Source organism: Suncus etruscus, chromosome 7 (assembly GCF_024139225.1).
Source record: "Suncus etruscus isolate mSunEtr1 chromosome 7, mSunEtr1.pri.cur, whole genome shotgun sequence".
NCBI classification, from domain to species: domain Eukaryota; kingdom Metazoa; phylum Chordata; class Mammalia; order Eulipotyphla; family Soricidae; genus Suncus; species Suncus etruscus.
This window is the reverse complement of record NC_064854.1, coordinates 109,138,310-109,158,227: the sequence shown is the minus strand read 5'-3', so window position 1 is coordinate 109,158,227 and position 19,918 is coordinate 109,138,310.

Below are 19,918 nucleotides of genomic sequence, written 5' to 3'. Positions count from 1 at the left end.
CCATGAAAAATTAAGACAGAACTTCTACTACCTCTTATAACTTAGCTTCAAAAGTCACACACTCACGTTTGCTGCATCCCATTGGTCAAATATTCCAGTCTTATGCAATATGATAGAAATTGGGTTACAAATACTCAAGGGACAAAGGGTGGATAAGTTCACTGGAGAATCTCAGTTCATAAGAATATAAGTTCACCTTGGAGGTTAGATACCCTTTTTATCTTTGAATCTTGTCCCACCATTGCTATCTGCATAGAACAGGATATGAAAGGGTTCTCCTGCTACCTACAAAGTATACATGCTATATTCAAGCTCTATTACTGGAAATTCCCAAATCTTATCTTCAAAACCTTGAGAGATTAAGTAGAGTTTGCCTTAGGTCTGAATAAAAGCACCCCTAACCTGAATATAATTGTTTTAAAATTAAGCCAACCCTCATTCTCTACTAGGTCTTTCTTCCTTTTGAGATATAGATTGCTGAGCAGAACTGGGACAATATTTTTTCACTTCACTTGGAAATATGCTCACATTATTTGATTGTTTATGACAAGGCTAGACCACGTAGGTCAGCAATACATGTTCAAAATTCTGAAGATATTGTTCCTCCTAATTTGTAATTTCTATGCACTGTTTAGCAAAAATATATATTCACTAAAAAAGCAAAATAAAATCAAAATTACCCTTTAAGATTACCATATTCATATCTCCATGGGAATTCACCAATATAAAACTGATCAAAGAAATAAGATTTTCACTCAGATTCCTTAATAAATATAAATAACATAAATGCAATTAAGCATATAGATGATTCAAAGCTTTCTTCTTTTATTTTTGTAATAACCTTAAGATAATTATGGCCATAGTAAAATAATTATCAAGTGGCAAAAGAGATTTACCTTTTCCAGGCTTACCATTACCTTCTCCTCTTTTGTTTGACCTATATTTCAACCATTCCCTGAAATAACTTGTCAATTTATAAAATTAAAAATAGCATTATTTTATGCAAAATCTACTATAAACACAATTTCATGTCCTCAGGTATATGGCCTTAGTTGTATATGAGTTTATAAGACTTAAGTTAGCAAACACAGAGCAAATTATAAAAGCGCATACAAATACAAATACAAATTCAAATTGTTTGCATTTATTTGCCCTCTTCTTATAATGATGCACTTGATTATTTCTAATGGCAATCAAAAGCATCCCTGCAGGATATTATCTACTTATAATTATTGATATACACCCAAGAGGATGGGAATAAGATATTAAGATTATGATGTTAGAACAAAATCAAAATAATTAAATAAACTAAAGTGTTTACTGGAAGAAAACAGACTAGGCTAATATAAAAAAAATGCAAGGGATTTTTGAGGTTTTTCTATTTGTTTTTTTTTTGGGGGGGGCACAGCAGGCAAGCTTAGTGGTTATTCTTGGCTCTACAATCAAGAATTACTCCTGGCAGTGTTCAGGGGACCATATGAGATGGTGGAAAGCAATTTCTGGTAGTCAATGTAAAAGGCAAACTCTCTATCCTCTACTATTTCTCCAGTTCCACAGTTTTTTGTTGTCTTAAATTTTGGCCACACCCCTCTGAGGCTCAGAAACTATTCCTGACCTCTGATGACTCTCCGGGTACAGTTGTGCTGCTGAGGATACAGAGGTCAACAAGATGCAAGGCAATTGACTTAAAGCCTGTGCTACCTCCCCAAACCTGAGTGGAGATTTAAAACTACTTCCATTGACAAAACACTCAACCTTTTACTGATTATCACCTCTCATTATGATACAATTTATGTGTGTGTTTTAAAACTTGTTGTTGTTGTTTGTTTGCAGATACAAATATAAAATAAATACTAGTCCCTAACCAACAAACTGATACTTTTGACAGTAATCAAAAGAAACACTCCGCATTAGCTTATGAAGGAGCTTACAAATTTAAATTCTGACCAAGAACAGAGTTAACAGGTTTATTCAGTCTTAATTTTTCCTTTCTCTTTATCTCTGCCAACTGAAGCTCAGTCTAAGTGACCAAAGCCACTTTGCTGTATTTATGGATGAATCCTACCTCCATATGGTGTCTCTGAAGAAATCTGTTTTGTTTATCTCATTTCTGACAGTGATATGTGATGATTACATCTTGTTTAATATATATGTTTGCTGTTTGCAAAAACAGTTTAGCTCTTTTAAAAATATAAGTTAGAAACTACTGAGTTTGCTGAGTCATTCATCTCAGAAGACTTGAAAGCATTCATTGAGAGCAGCTGGGGAATGCCTGCTTTTCTGACTTAAATAACAGCTTTATTGGCATATAATTCACATCCCATAAAAGTCATCCTTTAAAAACAAACAATTTGGGGTATATGCACCACGTGGTGTAACATCAACTGTTGTTTAACTACGGAACACTTCAACTCAAAAAAGCATTCCCCTATCAAATGGTTGGGGTCTGAGAGCTATTCAAGTGCTAGGGGTACTCAATTTGAGCCCCAACACTTAATGAGCCACTGAGTACTTCCAGGAACATCTCAGGTAGCCCCTCAGATAACCTTGGTGCTCCAGGCACCACCACCAGATAGATTAACCATCATTTGAAGTTACCCCAGGTGTCCCAAGTACTTCTGGGGATGGCTTCTTTAAAAAAAAAAGTCATACTATATATCTTTTATTAATAAATCTACCTTATGTTACTAATAGTTGCTTGTTTAAAATGTGAATTTCTCAACAAATAATAAAAGGTTTTGATTTGCTTGTTCTGAAAAATTAATTTATAAAAATAGAATGATATTATGTGTCTTTTTGTGAGGAAATTGCTTTACTGATCAGGATGTGATGAGGTTTGTCCATGTGGTATCAGATAGCAGTAGTTCCTATATTAAAATTGTATATGTATTCTCTGATGTTGATGACAGTTTTTTCTTTTTATTAGCTGATGAACATTTATCACCTTTATGATTTTATGAATAATGCTGCTATGAACATTATTATGAAAGTTTTGTGTTGACATGTATTGTTATTTATTTAGGGAAATGGGTTTCTATTCTTTTATACTTACAGAACAACACTTTTTCATGGACCAGTAGTGAAAAACCATTTATCTAGGGCCAGACTTCTTAAACTTTTTCCGCTTGGGATCCTTTTTCAACTGATAAATTTTTACATAACCCAAAGCACATAAAATTGATATACAAATAAAGCGTGCACTTAAATTTGTTTTAAAACAAACTTTTCATGACACCATATAGAATTGTGATCCACAGGCCCGCATGGTAGCATAGCGGCAGGGCGTTTGCCTTGTATGAGGCTGACGCAGGATAGACGCAGTTTCTATCCCTGGCATCCCATCTGGTCCACTGAGCCTGGAGCGATTTCTGACTGCAGAGCCAGGAGTAACTCTTGAGCGCCACTGAGTGTGGCCCCTCCCAAAAAATTGTGATCCACAGTTTCAGAAACAAGGATCTAGGAAATTGTGGGTCTTAATTAGCTGACATTCGTTCTTGCTTATGTGGTTCCTCTCCCATGCTCCCAAACACTATTCATGTCTGCTATACTGTATCTCGAACAGGCTGGGCATAGTTATCAAAGCTTGATATAAAGCTAGAACAAAGAGTGTCTGCAATTAACTGTTAAACGTTCTATATCTGGCATAGCATCTGGGTCACTGGTATGGTGGGAATACTCTCGTGTATGTCCTAAATTGATAAACCATGAGGTGCTTCCTCCCCTTCTAGTGTATAAAATCCCATGCTTGGGTTCAGTAAAATGAACTTTGCCCACCGCGTTGGTGTGTTTTCCTTCCAGCAGAGATGCTCTTTTTCAACCCCATACCCTTTAGGAAGAAGGTTGACCGAGTGAGACGCTTGTTGGTCAGGGGCCCCAGGTCTCCCGACTCCCCCCCCCCGACCCCCCCCCAAGCGCCCCAACAGGAAATATACTGATAGAAACCTGTAATTTCTGTGCCAGTAAGCACTCTATATTGAAATATTGAAGAAATGCCAGATTTTCTTAAGGCGATTTTTCATTCATACGAATAAAGTATTTCTTATAAAGAATTCTCTGTATTCTTGCCAATACTTGTTTTTATGCATCTCTTTGAAATATTCTAAAGCAGTTAATATTTGCATTTCTCTAATGATTATGATATTGATCATCTGTCTTTCCAGGCAGTCTATTTAAATCCCTTGTCTGTGTTTAAATTAGCTGATTTATGAAAATTTGTTGCAAGAGAGGGGCCAGATTGTTAGCACAGTGCTGAGAGAATTTGCCTTTCCTGTAGACTACCGAGTTCTATCCCTAACATCACATATGTCCCCTGAGCCTGCCAGGAATGCCTGGATCTGAGCTCAGAGCTCAGCTGTGCCCCCCCCCAAATTATAAATTGTAAGAGTTCCTTATCAGATATACCCTTATCTGATATATGATTTACAAATATAATCTCCTAAGATCTGGGTTACTGCCTTACTTATACTATTGACAATGTTCTTTGAAGTTATACAATTTTTTGAGTAATATTTTTATTTAAGCACCATGATTACAAATATGTTTGTAGTTGGGTTTCAGTCATAAAAAAAAAAAAACACCCTCCTTCACCAGTGCAACATTTCCACCCCCTGTCTCCCTCCCCCACCCTCATCCCCTGCTTGTATTCAAGACAGGCATTCTACTTCTCTCATTCATTAATGTTTTCATGATAGTTGTTAGTGTGATTATTTCTCTAACTGCACTCACTACTCTGGTGAGCTTCATATCTTGAGCCAGTCCTTCTAGCCCTCATCTCTATTGACTGTGGGCATTATTACAATAATGTCTTTTATTTTTCTGAAAACCCATAAATGAGTGAGATTATTCTGTGTGTGTCTCTTTCCCTCTGACTTATTTCACTCAGTATAATAATTTCTATGTCCATCCACATATAGGAAAATTTCATGACTTCATCTCCCCTGACAGCTACATAATATTCTATTGTGTATATGTACCACAGTTTCTTTAGCCATTTATCTGTTGAAGGACATCTTGGTTGTTTCCAGATCCTGGCTATTGTAAATAGCTCTGCAATGAATATAGGTGTGCAGAAGGCATTTTTGTATTGCGTTTTTGTGTTTCTAGGGTATATCCGTAGGAGTGTATAACTAGATAATATGGGAGTTTTATTTCCAGGTTTTTGAGGAATCTCCATATTGTTTTTCATAAAGGATGGACTAGATGGCATTGCCACCAGCAATGAATGAGAGTTCTTTTCCACATCACCACCAGCACTGATTGTTCTTGTTCTTTGTGATGTGTGCCAGTCTTTGTGGCATGTGATGGTACCTCATTGTTGTTTTGATTTGCATCTTCCTGATGATTAGAGATGTGAAGCATTTTTTCATGTGCCTTTTGGCCATTTGTATTTCTTTTTTGAGGAAGTGTCTTCATATTTTCTTTTCATTTTTTGATGGGGTTATATCTTAGATAGTAGCCCCTTATCTGATGGGTATTGGGTGAATAGTTTCTTCCATTCTGTGGTGGCTTATGTATCTTAGTAGTTTTTAAGGTCTAGAATTTACTATCTGATCTTTGTAACCTTTCTATTATAGCCTATTTTTTCGTACCATTACTTCAAAAATAAACCTATATTTGGTCTGATGTCACAAGGTTTAAATTCTTTTGTTTAGATATATAATTAACTGTAAAGTTTATATAATATGAGTTAAGAACAAACTTTTATTCCATGGAATTGGGTCTCCATTTGTCTCAGCTCCACTTATTGAAAGTCTGCTTTTTCTGTTAAATTTTTATACTCCTCTTGTCAAAAAAAAATCAATTAAAATTTTTCATAGTTTATTTCTGGAAGTCCTTGAATGTATGAGTCTATTCTTATGCTAATTTACTCTTCTTTGGATTGCAGTAGAGTAGCAGTAACTTTAAAGTTGTATTCTTTAAAACCAAGAAGTGGAAATAGCCAAGATTGCTTTGCTATTACAGGTCACTTGAATTTCCTTAAGAATTTCAGGATTAGCTTGTTTAGTTTTTCTAGAGAAAGTCAGCTTGAGAACTAGATAGTACAGAGGGGTTTGATGTATGTCTTCAATGCACACACCAATACAGGTCTGATTTATGGGACAACCTGGTCCTCTGAGCTGAGCACTGCAGGGTATAACCCTGGGGACTCTGAGCATAGTTATGGGACCTGCATAATCATCCCAGCACTGCTATGCTCAAGCAAGACTGCATTCCCAGGTCCTAGCCTTGAAACACAGGTCCAGATTGGCAGTGAAGAAGCAGCAGCAGGCTGGCCCAGATTTCCTAAACACAACTTATCAGACTAATTGACCCCCAAAAAGTCAACTTGGGTTTTTAAAAAGATTAGTTAAATATATAGATATTAGGTGCATATACTACATTTATATTGATACTTCTAACCCAGGTCTATAGAGTACCCTTTCACTTATTTGCATACACTTTAACTTCTCTCTTATTTTAGGGCTTTGTTTAGCATTGTTTTAGTTTTCAGTGTGTCAGCCTTATACTTACCTTGTTATTTTATTTATTTATTTATTTATTGGGGTTTTTTTGGGTCACACCCGGCGGCGCTCAGGGGTTACTCCTGGCTGTCTGCTCAGAAATAGCTCCTGGCATGCACGGGGACCATCTGGGGTACTGGGATTCGAACCAACCACCTTTGGTCCTGGACCGGCTGCTTGCAAGGCAAACACCGCTGTGCTATCTCTCCGGGCCCGACCTTGTTAAATTTATCTTAAACATTTTACTCTTTTTATTCAATATTTTATAAGAATTTTGCTATTGTAAATTAAATTACTTTAAGTTTCTTTTCAATTCATTCATTGTTAAATGTGAAGCAATTTATTTTACACACGGATCTTATATTTAAAAGCATTGCTGAACCCATTTATTAACTATTAATATATTTTTGTAAGGAACTCTGTGGCCTTCTAAATTTCCAGGAACATGGTATATACATTTAAAGTTCAGACCATACTGACCTTAGTTTCTTAGTTCTCCTGTTTCTTAGTTTTTCTTTTCGAATTTTCTGTTTAACTTTTTTTTTCCTCTACTGGTTAACCTCTGCTTTAGGCCACTGTAATGCTAAATAAACCATTGATACCAATTATTTCCAACACATACTTTGTAGCTAAGGCTTTTCATGTATAATACTTTTCAAAGTGTTATTTCTGAAAATGGTATTTTTCAGCAAGATTTCAGAATTCTCTGTTAATTGGGTTTTAGGACTGCTGTAAAACCATTTCTCTCCTCCAGTGCTGGCAGTCTGTTGGTTTCCACAGCTGTCATAGTATTGGGCTGCTAGTTGTCAAAGCCACTAGAGCTTACATACACAGAATCACAGCAAATTTTAAAATGCTAGCACCATTGCTGCTCCAAACGAGTCCATTTTCTTAAACAAATCCTCCTCAGTTTGTTACAAGGCTTTAGTTAATTTTCAGAGTTACTCAAAAGTTGCTTTGAAGGGAATCTTCCAGAAGTCCTGTTACAGCCTAGCATGCAGAGTTAATAGTTCAGTGCTTGGGTTCCACAATTGTGGAGTGCTACTAGGGTCACAGCCTGAGGTGTTGTGTGGAAAACATGCAATGCTGGAGGATTAAACTTGAACTGTAATGTATGTTTGCCAGCATTTTGAGCTATCTCCTCAATCCCTAGCCTGGAGTTGATTCTGACAGCTTTCCCAGTGATTTCCTTTTATAAATGAGATGGTCCAGTGGCACTGCTGATCCAGAGCCCTTCAACAGATAAGATGACAGTCAAGAAAGAGCTTCATTAGGGATCAGAGAGATAGTACAGGGGTTAAGACACTTTTAACTGACACATGGTTGACCCCAGTTAAAGCTATGGTACTAGTATTGTATGCATTCCTCTGGTCACTGCAAGGACTGATCTCTGAACATAGAAATAAAAGTACACCCTAACCTCTGCTGATGCACCCACCCACCACTCACACACACCAAATAGAAAAAATGGAAAAAAATAAGCCAGCAAAATGAAAAATGTCAGACTCATGCCCTCAAAATTTTCATAAAAATAGGTTCTTAACAATGAAAATAAATTGTTAGAAAAGGTGGGTTGCAAACTAGGGGAACCAGAAGGGTCAATAAAATTTTCTCATGGGCTGTCATCTGAGTTAAACTCCATCTTATCTACAAATTTAAACAAAATAAGGTTTAGGCTTTGGAGAAGGATAAACTGGGGACCATTTTCTGTAGATCTGGAAGATAAGTAAGGCAGAGATAAGCTAGCCTTGTTTAGGCAAATTTTCAGTTTCCCAATATTTATTTCTTGGTCAGTTTAGTTCTAATTTTGTTTTTGAAAAAGAGGATTTTTTAATTTACCTAAGCCACCATTTAAAAAGTTGGCTTTGTTCATGAAAATCCTAGACAAAAATTCTAAAGAGTGATTAAAGACAAAAGTTGGGGCACTTTCCCTAGGAAGGAAAGGCAAAATGGCTATCAATTTTTTAAACTAACAAAGAAATATTAATATGACAATTAACTTAAAATATTAGAACTCTTTTAAGTCATAAAATTCTAGCAGCCCCGGGGGTAAGAGAAGAGGTTATGGGAAGAAGGATGGGAACGGAGGTGGAGGGAGGACAATTCGGTGATGGGAATTCCCCTGATTTTATGTCAATATGTACCTAAAATATTATTGTCAATGATATGTAAGCCACTATGATTAAAATAAAAATTATATTTAATTAAAAAAAAACATTTTATCGGAGAGATAACACAGTGGCGTTTGCCTTGCAAGCAACCGATCCAGGACCAAAGGTGGTTGGTTCGAATCCCAGTGTCCCATATGGTCCCCCGTGCCTGCCAGGAGCTATTTCTGAACAGATAGCCAGGAATAACCCCTGAGCAACGCCGGGTGTGGCCCAAAAACCAAAAGAAAAAACATTTTATTTAAAAATAAAGCTTCTTTTCTGTAAGCTTTTAACTAATTCAGAACCAAACAATTAGAAATAAGACTTTAGTATACTGGGGGACTGGAGTGATAGCACGCAGTTGACTTGGGGTGGACCCAGTTCTATCCCTGGCATCTCATATGGTTCCTCGAGCCTGCTTGCCAGGAGTGATTTCTGAGCACAGAGTCAAGAGTAACTCCTGAGCACAATCTGGCATGGCCCCCAAAATAAACAAAAATAAGACTTCTGGGCCGGGTAGGTGGCGCTGGAGGTAAGGTGTCTGCCTTGCAAGCGCTAGCCAAGGAAGGACCGCGGTTCGATCCCCCGGCGTCCCATATGGTCCCCCCAAGCCAGGGGCGATTTCTGAGCACATAGCCAGGAGTAACCCTTGAGCGTCAAACGGGTGTGGCCCAAAAACCCCCCAAAAAAAAAAATAAGACTTCTGTATTATAAGCATGTATGTCCGTAATTACATTTCCTCATCATGCTCACTGCTGTAAGGAGAAGAACTTCTCTATATTTGTAAATTTTTTCCATGCCTCAAAGATGGGTCAATTGCTGAGCTACTAAACGAAGGCATCTTGTGGCTGCTAATGAAGATGATGCCAAGAAAATTAAAATCTTCCAGACTAGTCTCTCAATACTTTAGTGTGATAGCAATGCCTAGGGGCTGGACAACAAGCTCATTGAAAAAGGAGAATTAAAAAAATATATATATATATTATATATATAATACATAGAATTTTAAGGGACCTAAACTTTGAATCTGAACTTAAAAGGGCCTGTTATACTGGCAGGCCAGGGGTCAAAGGGTGGTGGAATAGAATGCACTCTGAGGCCATTGGTGGAAGGAGTTCGATACTGGTGCTAGGAAGGGCCCTGACTTATTTATTATATATCTCAAACTCAACGATGTTTGATTCTGTTGATCACAATCAATTTAAAGAAAAGAAAAAAAAATTGCAATCTTGGATTTTTCAGGGATAAAGCTATATTTTGTATCCAACTTTTAAGGTTATGTGGTATCTAAATATTTATAGAAAATGCTGCATGAGATAAAAACATTTCTATATAATTATGAGCTTTCATGTTTTACATAGCTCTGATGGCCTCAAGATATCCATCCTTATCTCTTTCAAAATTGGTTGGTGATGGGAGCAGAACATATTTCCCTTCAAATACATCCAAAGAGCAACATTTATAGTTCAGACACTAACCAAGGCAGCTTCCATGTGATGGGAGCAAATAGAAATTTTCAACTTGGATAGAGATGATATTTGAGGCAGAATAAAGGTTACTGTGTTCCTTTTTTTATTCACTTAATTGCTGAATGACATTTTAATAAGCATTTAAGGTAGGACAGACTTGTTACTTATATTAAAATAAACCCCGAGCTGCAGACAAGAGTTTTAGCTACAGAATTCAGCAGTAAAATTGTGATATTCAGACCTGGCAAAAATGGGGGTGGGGTGGGAATGGGGGGTGGGCAAACACTGACACTACTGTTCATCTTTGAATTTCTTAGCAAAGAAACTAGGAAACTTTCTCCTCTTTCAATAAGAAGAACCCATTCCAAGTTTGGAGATATGATAAATTCCCTACATATGGCTAAAAGCCTATTTAGAAAATCCAACTTGAACTTTCTAATATTTTTTTTTCCATTCTATTTGGACTAACATTTTATTCAATTGGTTAGTGATCTTCCAGAAAACCTGTTTTAAGATAAGCTTTTTCATCTTTCAAATGGCTTTGGGGCATTTCTCAAAGCAAGACAGACATTTATTTCACAAATGAGGCCAGATAATGACATCATTTGGCCTTCCTCCCACGAAGAGACCTTCTATCCTTGACAAAGCAGTGGATGTTTCAACTGCATTTGAAACCTAAAAATTGTCTCTGTAAAATTCCACACACAAAGAAATCAATAGATGTTTTTTGAAAGTCAGAGAGCTCACTAACAAGTTAAACTCTTGTAAAAAAGAAATGTTAGAAGATTCTACTTTTGAATTAAGAGTCTTGTGGACTCTTGACCCATTTTCCTACCTGGAAATTGAATCCTGAAAGCTGATTCCTCTAAAATAGGCAAGGTAACCTTTAATCAACATGATCTTGAGGACATCACCTAAATCTTAACTTTCATCTCCTTTTATATAAATGGGAATAAAACAGCACCTAAATCAATGGGTCGTAGTAGGGTGTACATTATTGTAAAGTACCCATCAAGATGATTGTCTTCCAGTCAATGAATGGTAAATGGTAGCCAATGTAGCCAAACAACTATCAAATAATGGTAGCTTTGATGATGACAAGAATTAGACTGACAATGGTGGTGATTGACCAAAATTTTTTCATGATACTGATGTTTAGTCAACTCTGCAAAGTAGCTCTGAAACCCCCTATTCTCTTAGTCATCTCTTTCCTTACTCCCACATAATGTTCTTTCTTCAGAACAGAAAGAGGATGTCAACAGTTTAATAAGTTGAAATATCTGCCATTTAAAGAGGCCTGCAACACTGAATAAAGCACTCAACAGAATGAATTCAGGTGCTGAGTATCCATCCAAAGCAGCTTTCTATAGGTAAGGAGGGGGGGAAAAATGAAGGAATGAAACCAAGTGAAAAATAAAAGAAACAGAGCTCAATTGCAAGCCCACCTGGAGAGATAATCTTTGTGAAGTCAATTCATAGTTATCACTACAAAGAGCACCTTTGTTGGGAGAGCTAAACCATGGAGACTTTCTTTCATGTAAATTGATTAAACTATTACCAAAAAAAGGTAGATAAATTCCCTTCTCTCTCACCCTACTCCTCTTCAATTATGCAGATTAACTTGATTACTTAACTTAATTTTCTATGAAGATATTTATTCCTCTCATTAAGGGATGATAATACTTACTTAAAAAACTATAGGGAAAATTTAATTTCGATTCATATATAAAAATGCATTAAGAGCTATTGTAAAGAATAAGACTAGATATGCTAAACTTTAAAAGTTCTGTTGTGAGGTGGTAGTTTTTGTTTATGATTAGTTTCAAGCTTGTGTGTAGTGATGATGAAAACATTTCTCCTGAAAGTGTTGATCTGATATCAAAATCATTAATGATGTTGTTGTCCAATGCCAAGGAGAGAAGCTAGGGGATTGGAGAGAACCTAGGTTCACTGGTGGAGGGAAAGTGACATAGTGACATAGCGGTCAGATTGGTTCTGAAACACTGGATGTCTAAAACAAAACCATGAATGGGTTTGAAAATCAAGGTGCTCTAAGAAAAGTTTAAAATAAAAATAAAAATCATTTTTAAAGATGTTGTCCATTACATTCTATCTCTGACTCTAAATGAAAAAAAAATATCTTTAAATCTCCCATGTTGCTAGAAGTGCCAATTACAATGCCTTTTGCTTTTTGATCCGAGCATCTCTAATATCTGTGATCTCCAGGGCCACAAGCGATTTCTAGCCTCACCATAACGAGATGTGGATGAGCGCCACAAAGGAGAGTGATCCCTGTTGAGTAGTGCAACCAAAAAGCTCAAGCACCAAGGCCAGATAGGCAGGTTAGCATGTGAGTGAGCAATGCAGAAACTCCATGTGAACATGACATGAGCATAATTTATGGTCCTCAATTAAGAGTGCAACCCTATGTAAACATGTGTGTAAGCACTCCGACTAACGACTAAAGAAGTGCAGCTTCAATAACCCAGGTTAACACCATAGCCAAAAGGTTCCAGCACCATAGCCAGGCATGGAAGCCACAAAAATGAAAAACATTATTCAGTTGTTTCTATTTTTAGTAATTAATAGAAATAAAGAAGTACCAAGTATTCTTAACCAAATATTTATGTGCATTTACATTAAAAAAATCTAATAAGAATGGATTTAATGCATCTAAAAATTTGGGTTTTTTTCTTCCTTCTCCAAACCACATTTTTTTGCTCTAGAGGTATGTTATAAAGAGTTCTAGGAAATGATTCTGAATGACCTCTCACAGAGAAATAATGTTGCAAATGTAACATTTTACTGAAAAAAAAAATGACACAAAGCCTGCTACTTAATAACATAAACAGTGCTTTATAGTTTAACTTGTCAAGGCCCTCAGAATTTTAAAGAAATTCTCAGCTTTTGATAAATGATAATAATAACAAAGTAATGACACTGTGGGGGAGGGGACAGATATTAATTACCCAAGGAAAACCACGCAGAGTTCTGTGGAGAAGAAAAATCTCCTTTCTGACTGACATAACTTAGCAGAGAATAATTCAACTTCAAAGCCAAAACAAAAAAGTTCACCTACTCACAATAATTTAAGAGTAAAGATTGACAGCTTGCTACAATAGTTAATCTCCTGATTCATGTTTAAGGCATTAACTCAATAGAATATCATCACTTATAGTATTACCTAAGAACTAATGAAATTTGCTATTGTAGATTTTACAACTTCCTGTAGTTAGGAACAAAGATCCCTTTCTAAATTAAATGTCATTTGAGTTGCTCATTCCCCCTTCTACTAAAACACTGCATACTACATCAAATCAACAAAACATGGTCATTAAAACCAGAAAATTTCACTACAAAGGAAACAGAGAATGTGATAGATGGTATGTCTACCTCTTTCTGAAGGTGGTATATCAAATTGAAAAAAGGGAATTTGGTCAGAGTTACATCAGTACAATCTTATTTTCTTCTAAAATTGACTTTATCCAACAGTGCCCATTTCCCTTTTCTGAGCTCTATTTTTTTTTTTCATGAGCATCCTTCTAAAAATGGGACATTATTGCTACATTAAAGAAAACGTAAGTACATAGGTAATATGCAATATGATGCTGCTTCAGAGATGTTTAGAGGGCACAGTTCCAAAGCGAAGAGAAGCAAAAGTAAAGACAAAAAAAATTAAATACATCAAACAAAATTTCATCTATACAGGGAAGAAAGCACCCACAATTAAATTACCAACCTGTTGACTGAGAGATCAGGCTAAAAGAAATATTTAAAATTTACAAAGAACTCAAACAATTCAACAACAAAAACCAACACAATTGGAAAATTGGAAAATAGCAGAACTGAGTCAAAAGGAAAGAAAAGAAAGAAAGAAGAAAGAAAGAAAGAAGAAAGGAAGGAAGGAAGGAAGGAAGGAAGGAAGGAAGGAAGGAAGGAAGGAAGGAAGGAAGGAAGGAAGGAAGGAAGGAAGGAAGGAAGAAGGAAGGAAGGAAGGAAGGAAGGAAGGAAGGAAGGAAGGAAGGAAGGAAGGAAGGAAGGAAGAAGGAAGGAAGGAAGGAAAAGAAAGGAAGGAAGGAAAGAAAGAAAGAAAGAAAGAAAGAAAGAAAGAAAGAAAGAAAGAAAGAAAGAAAGAAAGAAAGAAAGAAAGAAAGAAAGAAAGAAAGAAAGAAAGGAGAAAGACTGGTTAACAAAGCTATGAAAAGACATTTCTCCAAAGAAGTTATCTGAATAGAAAATAGCTCAACTTCTGTGCCTATCTGCCTGTGTTTCTGAATCCCTGAAGATTTCCTCAGAGACCTAGGGAGCGCACCCCCAAAGAACTGCATTTTGAAGCTGCCCAGTAAGTACATTCTGGCTGCGGGGGTCGCTGTCCAATAAGCTGAGGTCTCTGGCCTGTGGAGGCTCCGCCCTGCTGTGCCTTTGTTCACTCTGATTACTGTCAAAAGAGGCAGCAGAAGCTTCACTTTGCTTCCTGGCCGCGCACTCTTTCTAACCAATGAACCCCACCAAAACATGCAGGAAAAACAAGACTACAATGGGGAAATCTCACAAGCAAACACCATCCACAAAGAATGAAGAGGAAAGCTTGGATGACCTAATAAATTCCAACTACCTTATTAACCTCTCAGATAAGGAGTTTAGAATAGAAATATGAAAGATGTTCATAGAACTCAAAAAAAGCATAGATCGATCTGAACAGAACACAAAGACAGAAATCAAAAAACTCCAAACTGAAATAACAGATCTGAAAAACACTGTTGCTCAACTGAAAACCTCAATGGATAGCCTCGCCAACAGGGTATCAGCAGCTGAGAGAATCGGAGTAATGGAAGATGCGATGCAGAAAAACTCAACACAACAGAAGAAATTGGAAAAGAACCTTAAGACAAACCATCAAGCAATGGGAAAAGTACTCAAGGAATGCAAATAGATGAAAATAGAAGTCTTCGATAAACTCAACAGAAACAACATAAGAATCATTGGAGTCCCAGAAACCCAGGAAGGAGACTTCCAGGAAGAATCAACTGTCAAAGATCATCAAAGAGATACTCCCGACTGAACTTCGCTGGATCTCAGATGCCAGCACCCTTCTGCCTCTCTACTCTGCTGTCCTGCATTTTCGGCCTGATTTCACCCTTGGTGCGGCTCATCAGCCAGCCTGCCTTCCTGTGAGCTTTCCGGGGAGTCTGCCTTCCCATGAGCCTTCCATGGAGGTGAGTCGACACGCCCAGAAAAGGAGGAGCCACTGAACTTCGCTGGATCTCAGATGCCAGCACCCTTCTGCCTCTCTACTCTGCTGTCCTGCATTTTCGGCCTGATTTCACCCTTGGTGCGGCTCATCAGCCAGCCTGCCTTCCTGTGAACTTTCCGGGGAGTCTGCCTTCCCGTGAGCCTTCCGTGGAGGTGAGTCGACACGCCCAGAAAGGTAGGAGCCACTGAACTTCGCTGGATCTTAGATGCCAGCACCCTTCTGCCTCTCTACTCTGCTGTCCTGCATTTTTGGCCTGATTTCATCCTGGGTGCGGCCCATCTGCCAGCCTGCCTTCCTGTGAGCCTTCCGTGGAGGTGAGTCGACACGCCCAGAAAGGGAGAAGCCAGAGGAGCACGGTTGCTCCGCTCCCCTTCGCGACGGTGCACAGCATTTAGCCAATGAATACAATCACAACACGTAGAAAAACACGCAGTACTAGTGTGACAATGGGGAAACAACACGGGCCAGTGCCAGACATAGAGAATGAAGATGGCAACTCTGATGACTTGAACATGATCAACCACCTAGTCAGTCTCTCAGATAAGGAGTTTAGAGTTGCAATATGGAACATGTTCAAAGAACTCAAACAAAGTATAGAAGAGAAAACTAAAAAGAATCAGGAGAATATGAAGATAGAAATGAGAAAACTCCAAACGGAAATTTCAGATCAAATAACAGGTCTGAGAAACTCAGTAGATGAATTGAAGAAAAACATGTTTGAGATTTCCCACAGGTTAACAGCAGCTGAGGATAGAATCAGTACACTGGAAGATGAGATACATAACAATTACATACAGCAGAAGAAATTGGAAAAAAGCCTCAAAGCAAATGATCAAACAATGGAAAAATTACTCAAAGAATGGGAACAGATGAAAATAGAAGTCTATGATAAGCTCAACAGAAACAACTTAAGAATCATTGGAGTCCCAGAGACTCAGGAAGAAAATCATCGGGAAGAATCAACAGTCAAGAACATCATTAAAGAGAAACTACCAGAGATAATCAAATCCTGCATGCCCGAAGAGTGCCAACTAAAAGAGACCCCAGAAAAAACACCCCAAGACACATCCTAGTCACAATGACGAATCCCATAGATAGAGACAGAATTCTGAAAGCAGCAAGATCGAAAACAGAAATTATATTTAAGGGAACATCCTTGAGATTTACTGCAGACCTGTCACCAGAAACACTCAAGGCCAGAAGGCAGTGGTGGGACATAGTGACAAAACTCAATGAAATAAATGCTTCGCCTAGAATACTGCACCCAGCAAAACTCACTTTCAGGTTTGAAGAAACAATACATAGTTTCACAGACAAACAACAGCTCAAAAACTTCACAGACTCAAAACCATTCTTAAAAGAAAAACTGAACAGCATACTTTAAGACAAGGCTTACCAACAGACACACCAAACTTTAATATAAAGATGGCACTAACTCCCAGGACAATTCTTTCTCTCAATGTCAATGAACTAAATGCACCAGTTAAGAGACACAGAGTGGCTAAATGGATCAAAAAACTCAATCCAACCTTCTGCTGCCTACAAGAAACGCACCTGAATAGTCAGAACAAACATAGACTCAAAATAAAAGGCTGGAGGAAAATCATCCAAGCAAACAACACCCAAAAAAAAGCAGGAGTGGCCATATTAATATCAGATGATGCAAACTTTATACTTAGGAAAGTTGTAAGGGACAAAGATGGACATTTTGTATTAATCAAGGGATATGTACAGCAGGAAGAAATCACCCTCCTAAACATATATGCACCGAATGAGGGGCCAGCAAAATATTTAATACAACTGTTGACAAATCTGAAAAATAATATCAATAACAACACAATAATTGTGGGAGACCTCAACACGGCATTGTCAACACTAGACAGGTCAACCAGACTGAAAACCAACAAGAATATACTAGACCTGAGGAGAGAAATGGAAGAAAGAGGCCTAGTAGATATATACAGGACACTCCACCCCCAGAAGCCTGGATACACATTTTTCTCTAATGTACATGGGACATTCTCTAGGATAGACTACATGTTAGCACACAAAACATATCTCCATAATATCAAGAGGATAGAAATTTTGCAGGCTGCCTTTGCTGACCACAAAGCCCTGAAATTATATATAAACTACAAAGGGACACAGAAGAAAAAATTTAACACCTGGAAGTTAAATAGCCTCATACTGAATAATCAGTGGGTCCGAGATGAAATCAAAAAGGAAATCAAAACCTTCCTGAAAACAAATGACAATGGAGACACAAATTATCAGAACCTATGGGACACAGCAAAAGCAGTACTGAGAGGAAAATTTAAAGCTTTACAAGCACACATCAGGAAAGAAGAAGTGACATACCTGAGTAGCTTAATGACGCAGCTCATAGAATTAGAAAGTGCTCAACAAAAGGATCCAAAAATAGGGAGGCAGAAGGAAATAACAAAGCTGAGAGCAGAAATCAATCAAGTGGAAACCAGAAAAACCATCCAAAAGATCAACGAAAGCAGAAGTTGGTTCTTTGAAAAAATAAACAAGATTGATAGACCACTGGCAAAACTAACAAAGAAAGAAAGAGAGAGAAATTTGATAACTCGTATTAGGAATGAAAAAGGAGAGATCACTACTGATATGGTAGAGATTCAAAGGATAATCAGAAACTACTTTGAGAAACTCTATGCCACTAAAAATGAAAACCTGGAAGAAATGGATAAATTTTTGGAATCTTATAATCTTCCACGATTGAATGAAGAGGATGTAGCATATCTAAACACACCCATTACTATTGAGGAAATTAAGAAAGTAATCAAATGTCTGCCCAAAAACAAAAGCCCAGGCCCAGATGGATTTACTAATGAATTCTTTCAAACCTTTCAAGAGGAACTACTACCAATCCTGGCAAGACTCTTTCATGAAATTGAAAAAACAGGAAAACTTCCAAATAGCTTTTATGAAGCCAACATTACCTTGATACCTAAACCAGACAGAGATGCTACGAAAAAAGAAAATTACAGACCAATATCGCTGATGAATGCAGATGCAAAGGTCTTCAACAAAATCCTGGCAAATAGGATTCAATGCCTCATTAAGAAGATCATCCACTACGATCAAGTAGGTTGGTTTCATTCCAGGAATGCAAGGCTGGTTTAACATCCGTAAATCTATCAACATAATACACAACATCAATAGCAAGAAAAATAAAAATCACATGATCATATCAATCGACGCAGAGAAAGCATTTGACAAGGTCCAACACCCATTCTTGATCAAAACTCTCAGCAAGATGGGAATGGAAGGAACCTTTCTCAATATAGTTAAGGCCATCTACTACAAACCAGAGGCAAATATTGTCCTCAATGGAGAAAAACTGAAAGCCTTTCCTCTAAATTCTGGCACAAGACAAGGCTGTCCTCTCTCACCACTCCTATTCAACATAGCACCGGAAGTACTTGCTATAGCGATTAGGCAAGATAAGGATATCAAGGGAATCCAGATAGGAAAGGAAGAAGTCAAGCTCTCACTTGCAGATGACATGATACTCTACTTAGAAAACCCCAAAGACTCTATCAAAAAGCTTCTAGAAACAATAGACTCATATAGCAAGGTGGCAGGCTACAAAATTAACACACAAAAATCAATGGCCTTTCTATACACCAATACTAATAAGGAAGAAATGGACATTAAGAAAACAACTCCATTCACTATAGTGTCACACAAACTCAAATATCTTGGAATCAACTTGACTAAAAATGTGAAGGACCTATACAAGGAAAACTATAAAACTCTGCTCCAAGAAATAAGAGAGGACACGCGGAAATGGAAGCATATACCCTGCTCATGGATTGGCAGGATTAACATCATTAAAATGGCAATACTCCCCAAAGCACTCTACAGATTTAATGCGATCCCCCTAAAGATACCCATGACATTCTTCAAAGAAGTGGACCAGGTACTTTTGAAATTTATTTGGAACAATAAACACCCTCGAATAGCTAAAGCAATCATTGGGAAAAAGAATATGGGAGGAATTACTTTCCCCAACTTTAAACTTTACTACAAAGCAATAGTTATCAAAACAGCATGGTATTGGAATAAAGACAGGCCCTCAGATCAGTGGAATAAGCTTGAATACTCAGAGAATGTTCCCCAGACATACAATCATCTAATTTTTGATAAAGGAGCAAAAAATCCTAAATGGAACAAAGAAAGCCTCTTCAACAAGTGGTGTTGGCAAAACTGGGTAGCCACTTGCAAAAAATTGAACTTAGACCCCCAGCTAACATCATGTACGAAGGTAAAATCCAAATGGATTAAAGACCTCGATATCAGCCCCAAAACCATAAGATATATAGAACAATACGTAGGTAAAACACTCCAGGACATTGAGGATAAAGGCATCTTCAAGGAAGAAACTGCACTCTCCAAGCAAGTGAAAGCAGAAAATAACAGATGGGAATATATTAAGCTGAGAAGCTTCTGCACCTCAAAGGAAATAGTGCCCAAGATACAAGAGCCAGCCACTGAGTGGGAGAAACTATTCACCCAATA